Genomic DNA, 10,764 nt, shown 5'->3' on the forward strand with positions numbered 1-10,764 from the left:
TAAAAGTAAGAATTATAAATATGCTAGTGTAAAGCATGTCAAGTTCACCAAAATGTAATGTGGTGAAATAGGGATCCACTATTTCAACTATGCAAACAAGGTATGAACCTATTTCACATAATACTTATGTGAAAGGGAGATAAAATTAGTATATTCACTCCCTAGGGGATGAATGCTAATTTATTTTAGATGGCTCCCTTTGCATGGGGATTGGATTAGATATCAAAAATAAGAAAAAGAATGTTAGATCTAGGGTTAAAGATAGAAAATTGATGTAAATGCACATGAACGAGTAATTGCAAATCATATTTGAAGTTGCAACTACAGAGCTGATATGAGGAAGATGAATGCAAGACAAAGTTCCTCTAGGAAAATCTATCATGGGAATGTTGGATGCTAATGAAATAAATTCATATGAGACCATAATGTTGCTTAGAATCAACCCCAGAAGTTTCAAGGGAAATTTGTTGTACAAAGTAGTGTGGAGTGAATCCATCCTCTACCTTTTGTGCCTGTGGAAGTTGGATCTAATTGTCTCTATCTATTTTTCTTGACTCCGAAATTATAAACCCGAATCTATCACTTCCGCACAGAAAGAGAAGAAATATATTGGGAATAGGGTTTCGCCTAAGTACCCAGGTTTATAATCAACCCTTGAAATGAATTGAAATACTGATGCAAATTATTGAATGATATACTTCAGAGATCTGACATAGATCATTGTAGGTTAATGATGCAATTCTATTTGAATGTGATCACAAGTGTTGATGTAATAGCATGACATGACAAGACAAGAAATGAATGACCTAATCAAACACACATGCTTACATGAAGATTTATATAATTTGATGCTCCATGATGTGTAGATATTGAAGAATGATTGAAGGATATGGTGGGATGAAATATCACCTCGATCTTCTATGATTGCTTAATTATTAAAGTACTTGTTAACGAATGCTTATGATTATGAAAACAACTTAAATGAATTCTCTTGTATAGGGCTCTCAAGGTATTTACCTGATCAAGCTAACCTCCCAAAATCAAATCAAGGCACCGTGTTTCGAAACCAATGAGCACAAAATGTGCACTGACCCATTCAAATTTAGGCTCAGTTTGGGAGGATAAGGGCACCTCGGGCACCACTATCCAGGAAAAGGGTGTTATAAGCACCATTGTCCACCCAAAAGACAACGAATAGGCTGAGAATGGTGTGTACATAGCCCAAGATAGAGGTTTAGACCACCATGTGAAAATATGACATCAATTTTGAGGTAAAAGACCAAAAATAGGCTTGTATGAGAGCTAAAATAGGTCACACTAAGGTAGGGGCACAAAAAGAAGTGTAAATTGTATAATTTATGATGTTGCACAAAGGAAAATTGAAACAAAATCAAGGATATTTACATAAGTTCAAACACTACTAATAAATTATAATTTGTTGTTCTAACCCTTGTACTTTAGAGATAAAAATAAAATCATCTTGGGTGGAAACAAATTGTAACTGCAATACATATTGTTAATAAATAAGGGTGTATATTGTAGATTTATATTTATATTTATTTGTAAGGTTGAGATTAATTATAGCTAGGGAAATTGTTACGTTTCAAACAAAAATAAATTGGGATATTACCCTTCCATTAGTTGTTTGTCCTCATATATTTCTTAAAAAATTTACCCATTGTACAAATTCATGTTGACATCATTCTTTAGATGGGTGTTTTGTTGTTATACCTTTGTCTACAATTAACTGGGTAAAAATCAAATATGCATTTGAAATGTAGAGCTTGGATCTAGATAATGAAAATGTTAAAAGAGAACCAAGAGCGATTAGGGGTTCCCCTTTCTTAGAGGGTAAAATGGACATGAGTTGTGGAACTTTTCATAACAAGATGGCAAAAATGGCGGATTTTTAGACAAGCTTTATAGTTTACTCTCATTGGCATGATAATTTAACTTTTCATCCTAGTTATAAGTAGGAACGAGCTCCTAAATACTCATCTCCCTGTTGTGTGGAGAAATGTAATACGAGTTCAGCTACACACAACTCTATTCAAGTTTTAGGTTTATCACAACATAACATTCAATTGATCATCACAACATAACATTCAATTGAACATCAATGACTCTCTTAACATTATGTTGCTTCTGAAGAGTATGATTTTGCACATGATGATGATAATTGATGCTAAGAAAAATGGAGATTTTTTAGAAATCAACATTAATTCATTCAAATAACAAGCCCAATTATAAGCAACACAAATTCAAACCATTTCAATAACATATCAAGAAAGAAAAATGTCAAACATAGAGAATTAAAGTAAACGTATAAACACAATAATGATTCTCCCATGATCAAATGTGCATCTCTTCCTTGGCCTCCTCCTCTCCAAGATCCTATTTCTATGAATGTTGCTCTTAGTTTGAACACCAACACAAGTATGGCAAATGAATATTGGGAGATGGTTGATTATGTAAAATTTGTGTGTAAGTGTGCAAGGGCTTGTTGAATGTCCATAGTAACACCAAAGATAATGGTACTACTATGGCAATGGAATGTAAAATCCCTTGAGATATGCAAAGCCAACCTCAATATACTTGCTAGATAACTTCCCCTTTACAATGGAAATGGGAGCTCCTTTATATAGGAAGAATGGGCTAATGGATGGTCAAGATTGAATGTCTCAAGAAGGGCTAGGATTACTCGAGGATTCCATGATCCTCAATCCATGTGCTCTTCCTCAAGCAATCATATGTTGACAAGCATCAACAAGGGAAGACTTGAGAGAAATATAAAAATCCTTGAAGGCTTGAGAAGACATGAAGGAAGCCATTAATGATTGAGTTGATGGGATTGGGCTTAACCTAGGGTTGGAGGAATGTGCAAGAGTTAAATGAGGGTTATAATAGTCAAAACCCATGTGGGTTTTCTTGTAAAAGGGAGAAGACTTTGAAGGCTTTGTAAGACCCTTAATGGTTGAGAAGTAACCCTTCCCAATCCCATGGTTTAGGAATGTGCAAAAAATTAGGGGGTGATTAGGCTAATGAAAGGAGGTTTACAAATGATTAAGGGGAGGGTTAGTGTGTAACTTACATTTTCTAGAAAATGCAAGTGGGTTAGGGGATTTAAATTAAATAAGATAATTATTTAATTAAATTCTATGTGTGGGAGGATAAAGGGATTTAAATAAATAAATATTAATTTATTTAAATGTGAGAAGGGTTTTTTTGTTTTTTGTTTTTTTTTACAATATGGGTCATATCTTGTTGTGGACCGATGCATATTTAATTCAACTTTTATCAATATAGGGTGCTATCCCCATTATAGATAGCACTTACCTAAAAAAAAATGTGAGAAGGGGTTTTTTAAAGATAAGATGGATGAATTAAACAAATATGATTTATTTATTTAATTAATAGTCAAAACATGGTTTAATTAATTAAATCAAATAAATTGAATAATTTATTTAATTAATAGAAGAACATAGTTAGGGTGAATTAATTAAATGCGAATTTAATTAATAGTTGAACAAGTAATAATTAAATAAATATAACATTCATTTAATTAGGTAAGACAAATTTAGGTGCCTACAATAATAATAAACACTTAGCTATTAATATCAATTATTTAACAAAAACAATAGGTTCACTTAAACTTACTGTTGGTAAACTTGGTGTTAGTATTGTCAAAGAAGATGACACTACTCTTTTTCATCTTGCTGAAATCAATGGAAGATATGCTACTTCACTTGTTATTTTTTTGATAGGGTGACTAAGTCTCAAGTCTCAAGGCCTAGCTAACATATATTACAATATCAAAGTTCAAACCTCTACTCAAAAGAAACTCTTCAGCAAGGGGATAGACATTGGTGGTAGGAGGAAGGCAATCCCATTGACTTGGGGAATACATATAATTGTGGAAGGAATCATCACACCCTGGTGTAGGAGCACCCTTCCAAGCTCTTCCTCTTTCTTTGTTTTGTTGGATTTGTGCTTCTTGTGAAGCCATTGTATATGTAATAAGAGCCATGAGCTCATTTGTTTTTGACTAGGTCCTAGTTTTAGGTCCTTAGTGTTTTTGTTGTGATTTCTTGTGCGGGAGAGGTTGAGTGTGCCTTAGATGTGTCTTAGGCCTTATTGGCATGTTGATATCCTTAGGATAGCCCAAAATAGGCCTAGGAGTCATGAAAAGCAACAATGGAAAAGTTGCTCAAAAGATGCAAAAATTGCATGACAACTTTTAAAAGTTGTCAAGCAACTTTTCCACCCAATAGGTAAAAGACCCTTATTGAGTGTGGAGAGCCCTAATTTTGGCACACTGACCGAGGCAAAGGTGGTATAAGTAATTGCAAACCCTAATTTAATGGGTTGGATGTCAGACATTGTACGACCCAAGTAAGAAAGGCTTGAGTGTGACTGTTTGTTGGTTACCAGTCAGTTTGAATGAAGCTACTGAGCAAGTTAATGGATTGATTTGCATGTAAAAATGTGTGGAGTGTCTTCTATGGTGTATATACTTTCATTGTGAGCAATTAGATTAAGTTTTTATTTGCCGGAAGTGTGTGTTTGTAAATAGTTTGTAAATTGCCTTCTCACTGTCCAGTTTTGGACTGGTTTGTGTAAATGGATGCATAACTCCATTCCCCATTGTGGAATCACCATGAAACCATGGGGAATAAGAGTAGGGACCTTGTACCATAGTTCAATGCAAGCAGGGCCCTTGAAAATGCAAGGAATCCATGTGAAGACACATTCCTAGGCGAGACTGGACAGTGTGCGGTTAGGAATGGTTGTTGTTGTAGAGGTCTTGGAGAGAAAGGTTGTTAAGAGGAGAGTGCACCCTTTGGAGGAGGTGTAGAGGAGTGTATGAAGCACCACTAGTGTGAAGGAGGAGCCTCCACCAATCCAGACAAGGTGGCTAAAACACAAAACAACCATTGTGACCCAGGCAGACCAGAAAAACCCTCACAAAACCCTTAAAAACCCCAAAATTCGCCCTAGGCACTGTACGGCCACTTGGAGGCCCAAAACCAAAGAAATCCTTGATCCCTTGCCAAATGAATGGCAGTCCATTTTGGGAGTTTGGGTAGTTTTTGCATCATTTGTGAGAGGGAGCCCTAAAAGACCAGGTAGGAGGCCTAATTGGTCCTAATCCTTGTAGCCCTATTTTGTAGGCAAAACACAAAATAGTGAAATCGGTAAGGGGTTGAAAGATTGAAACCTCTTGGGGGCACATGAATGGGTGGAAAGACCATGAATTAGACTTGAAATAACCTTGCTAAGACCTTGGAAGGTGTAGAACAAGCCTAGCCCTTATTAGCCATAGTAAGGGGTTTTGAGTCTCATAAGTAGGTGAGACCTTAGGAGTAGCATTGCAACTCATTGGTGGGTGGATTAGGCAAGGTCAGGGGATTCCTCAAGTAAGGGAAGTCCTAGAGACCCTAGGGTGTGGAGAGAACACCAGGTGATCCAAGGAAAGGATCCAAGAGCATAGACTAGGCTAGTCTATCAAAAGCACCATCCCATCAGATTGGTATCAGAGCAAGTTAAAGATTTGTTGGACTGTGTATGTCTCTATATATTGGTGAATCAGTAGGGGAGAGTAGAATGGTCACTAATGCAAAGCTGGCTAGAGAGGTAGAAGAGTAGAAGGAGAAGAATAGACTCCTTGAAGAAGCTATGAGTGAGATAAGGGATAAACTGCAGGAAGTGGTGGATCAGAGGACACAAGGACCTTGGGGTGAAGACAACAAGGATAAAGGCAAGAAAACCATTGACATAGATGACATTATACTTGAACCAGATCCCTTGTTTAATGAAGAACCATTTGTGAAGGCTATCAAGGCTTTGAACACCAAAGCTTTTGAAGGATTGCCACATTTCAGTGGAAGGATGGACATTAACACTGTCATGGAATGGATTGAGGGCATGGAAAACCACTTTGAGTGTGAGGGAGTGATAGAGGCTTAGAAGGTTAAGGTTGCCAAATCCAAATTAAGGGGAGCAGCTTTGACATGGTGGAAGTACCTGCAAGAAGAGAGAGTTAGCGTGGGGAGGCTACCTATTGCCAATTGGAAGGCCATGGTGAGCAAGATCAAAGAGAACTACTTACCAGAGGATTATGAAGTCCAACTTCATAAGAAGAGATAGGGTTTGAAGCAAAAATACCTTGATGTGGCCTCCTACACCGAAGAATTTCAAAAACTTTGTCTTAGATCCAAAGTCCAAGAAGATGAATCTATTAAGGTGGCTAGGTATCTAAGCGGCCTAAAGTGGAACATTCAAGAGGAGATAAGCCTATGGACTCCTACTACTGTTCAAAAATGTCATCAACTTGCTATCAACGTGGAAGAGAGGAACAAAAGGAAAGGAGACTCCAATAACAGGGGTAGAGGTAGAGGTAGAGACCAAATGAACCACCGAGGTGGTTACCAAAGCAAGTCAAATGAGCAGAGGAACCAAGGAGAAGCCAAGTTGACTGAACATGGCAGTGAAACCAATCTTACAGGGGGCCATTCTAGAGGAAGAGGTGCACAAGGTGGTCCAAGTAGGGGTAGAGGTACCGGCAGAGGTAACTCCTACTTTGCAACTATGAAGTATTACAACTGTGGACAATTGGGACACCCGACATATAGATGTCCTAACAAGCCTACCTCATCAAATAGTGGAAAGAGGGTTGCTTATGCTCATGAAGACTCTTCAAGAAGCAAGACACCGGATGTGGACCAGATTGAATCAAAGATTGGAGAAAATCTGATGTTCAATAGGATTTTGATCAGACAGTCGGTTAAGGAGGAACCCAAACATAGGAGAGCATTGTTTAGGGTGAGATGTAAAGTTCTTGGTAAAGTGTGCAAGGTGATGGTTGATTCAGGCTCAACTAACAACATCATATCAGAAGAGGTAGTTAGGAAGTTGAAACTCATAAGAATACCCCACACTAACCCTTACAAGGTGACTTGGTTGAACAAAGGATAGAACAGACTTGGGTAGAGTTTTCTATTGGAGGATATAAGGATAAGATCCTTTGTGATGTGTTGCCCATGGATGTTTGTCATCTGCTACTAGGAAGACCCTGACAATTTGATAGAAAGGTGATCTATGATGGAGAGGAGAACTCCATATCATTCAAGAAGGATAGCAAGACCTTCAAGATTCAGTCCTTGACAGAGGATGAAGAGGGAACTTCAAAAACACCTAGTGTCTTATTGGCTATTGGTAAAGAGTTCTTAAATTTGCTACATGAGGAGGAGATAGTGAAGTGTGCCATCTTTGTGAAACTAAAGGAGGAAGAAGACAAGTTGTAGGCAGAAGTACCCAAGGAGGTGAAGCAAATGTTGCAAGAGTATAAGGACATAGTGAGTGATGGAGCACCTGCAACACTCCCACCTAGAAGGTCTATAAGCCATCAAATAGACTTTGTTCCCGGAGCATCCCTACCTAACAAGGCAGCATATAGGCTCACACCTGATCAGAATAAGGAGGTAGCAAGGCAAGTGCAGGAGTTATTGGAATAAGGATTGATTAAGAAGACCATCAGCCCATGTGCAGTCCCGGTAGTGCTAGCATCAAAGAAGGGAGGTAAGTGGAGGCTATGCACTGACTCAAGGGCAATAAATAGGATCACCATAAGGTATAGGTTTCCTATTTCTAGAAAAGAGGATTTGATGGACTGTCTAGGAGGTGCTATGTATTTCACCAAATTGGACCTTAAAAGTGGTTATCACCAGATTAGAATCAAGGAGGGTGATGAGTGGAAGACTGCTTTCAAGACCACAGAAGGATTGTATGAATGGCTTGTGATGCCATTTGGACTCACCAATGCCCCAAGAACCTTCATGAGGTTGATGAATGAGGTGTTGAAAGACTTCACAGGTAGATTTGTGGTGGTATACCTAGATGACATACTCATCTATAGCAGAACCAAAGAGGAGCACCTTGAGCATTTGAGGTTAGTTTTAGAGAGGTTGCGTGAGGAGAAGTTATCCATCAACCTAGAGAAGTGTGACTTCTTGAAGCAAGAGTTGGTTTACCTAGGATTTGTGGTGTCTAAAGGAACCTTGAAGATGGATCCAAGCAAAGTGGAGACAATCTTGAATTGGCCTGCACCTAGAAAAGGGACTGAAGTTAGGAGTTTCCATGGATTAGCTCAATTCTATAGGAAGTTTGTGAGGAATTTTAGTGGCATATATGCACCAGTCCTTGACACCATTAAGGGAGGCCTTAAAACTAAGTTTAAATGGACTGAGCAGGCTGACAAAGCATTTCAGTTGTTGAAGCAAGAAGTAGCCACAAAACCTATCCTTCTCCTACCTACCTTTGATAAGCTATTCACATTGGAGTGTGATGCAAGTGGAATTGCAGTAGGTGGTGTATTGAGTCAAGAGGGAAGACCTGTGGCATTTTTTAGTGAGAAGCTTAATGAAGCAAAGAAGAAGTACTCAGCCTATGACCTAGAGTTGTATGCATTAGTGCAATCTCTAAAGAAATGGAGGCATTACTTACTTCCAAAGGAATTTGTGGTGTTCACAGACAACCAGGCATTGAGTTACATTAACACTCAAGAGAAGCTTAGCAATAGGCATTTGAAATGGATGGAATACCTCCAATCCTTCACCTTCACCATCAAGCATAAGAAGGGGCAACTTAACAAGGTGGCAGATGCATTGAGCAGGAAGTTGTTGACAATTCAAGAACGACAGTTGCAGAGCATAGGAATAGAAGGTTTCAAGGACATCTATGAAGAAGATGAAGACTTCTCATCAGCTTACAAGGTTTGCAAAGAGTTTGAGAACCATTTCCATGGTGAGTATGCAGATTACACTCTCCAAAATGGTCTCTTGTTCAAGAGTAATCAGTTGTGTGTACCAAGAGGATCCATGAGGGAGAACCTCATCCAAGAGAAACACAATGGCAGTTTAAGTGGACACTTTGGAGTCAACAAAACCTTGGATTTAGTACAGAGATACTACTATTGGCCAAAGTTGCCAAGGGATGTGAAAAGATATGTAGAACAATGTGGTGTATGCCAAAGAGCAAAAGGAGGGTCCAATAATGCTGGTCCCTATCAACCATTTTTGGTCCCTAATAGACCTTGGGAATGTATAAGCATGGACTTTGTAGTAGGACTTCCCAAGAAAAAGATAGGTATGGACAACATCTATGTGGTAGTAGATAGATTTTCCAAGATGAGCCATTTCATTCCATGCAAAACTACACATGATGCTAGCTATGTTGCACATCTTTTCTTTAAGGGGATTGTTAGGATTCATGGACTCTCTTTAAGCATTGTTTCAGACGGGGACAGCAAGTTCATGGGTCATTTTTGGTAGACATTATAGAGGAGACTTGGAACTAATCTCTCATTTAGCTCAGCTTACCATCCACAAACAGATGGTCAAACTGAAGTCATCAATAGGGTGTTAGGCAACTTGTTGAGGTGTTTAACTAAGGAGTATGGGTAGACATGGGATCTAGTCATTACATAAGCATTGTATGCATATAATGACAGTGTGAATAGGACCACTGGTAGAAGTCCTTTTGAGGTTGTCTATGGCAGACATCCAAGAGGAGTATGTGAGTTGAGAGACCTTGATACCTTGGAAATGAAGAGTGGGCAAGCAGAGGACTTCACCCAAACCATCAAGGAAGTTCAAGAGCAAGTTAAGAAAGCCATCCTTGAATCCACTCAAAAAATGAAGGCCAAAATAGATGAGAAAAGGAGAGAGGTTTAGTTCAAGGTGGGTGACTATGTGATGGTCCATTTGAGCAAAGCTAGGATGCAAAGTGGTAAGCCTACCAAACTACAAATGAAGAGGGTAGGACCTTGTAGAATTCTATCAAAGTATGGGGAGAATGCTTACAAGGTTGACTTGCCTTTAGATTTGGCTATATCACCGGTCTTTAATGTAGCTGACCTGATCATGTACAAGGGTGAAATAGCAGGGCAAAAAGAGAACCAAGCTAAGGTGTTGCAGGACCTAGATGTTAATGTTTTACCATAGGTGAAGAAGCCTATAGCAGAGGAGATCTTGGAATCCAAAGTAAAGAAGTCCACTAGACACCAGGTCTACATGGAACACTTGGTGAAGTGGGTAGGTCAGCCTGAGTCTGAGGCTACCTGGGTTGAAGAGAGCAGGTTCAAGACACTTGGCATAGACCTGACTCTCATCTCTTCTTCTATTTCTTAGTTGTGTGCAGCGGGGGAGTATGGTGTAGGAGCACCCTTCCAAGCTCTTTCTCTTTCTTTGTTTTGTTGGGGTTGTGCTTCTTTTGAAGCCATTGTATATGTAATAAGAGCCATGAGCTCATTTGTTTTTTACTAGGTCCTAGTTTTAGGTCCTTAGTGTTTTAGTTGTGATTTATTGTGCAGGAGAGGTTGAGTGTGCCTTAGATGTGTGTTAGGCCTTATTGTCATGTTGATGTCCTTAGGATAGCCCAAAATAGGCTTAGGAGTCATGAAAAGCAACAATGGAAAAGTTGCTCAAAAGATGCAAAAGTTGCATGACAACTTTTAAAAGTTGTCAAGCAACTTTTCCACCCAATAGGTAAAAGACCCTTATTGAGTGTGGAGAGCCCTAATTTTGGCACACTAACCGAGGCAAAGGTGGTATAAGTAATTGCAAACCCTAATTGAATGGGTTGGATGTCAGACATTGTATGGCCCAAGTAAGAAAGGCTTGACTGTGACTGTTTGTTGGTTACCAGTCAGTTTGAATGAAGCTACCGAGCAAGTTAATGGATTGATTTGCATGTAAAACTATGTGG

The sequence above is a fragment of the Cryptomeria japonica genome, chromosome 8 (genome assembly GCF_030272615.1).
Source record: "Cryptomeria japonica chromosome 8, Sugi_1.0, whole genome shotgun sequence".
In the NCBI taxonomy this organism is placed as follows: domain Eukaryota; kingdom Viridiplantae; phylum Streptophyta; class Pinopsida; order Cupressales; family Cupressaceae; genus Cryptomeria; species Cryptomeria japonica.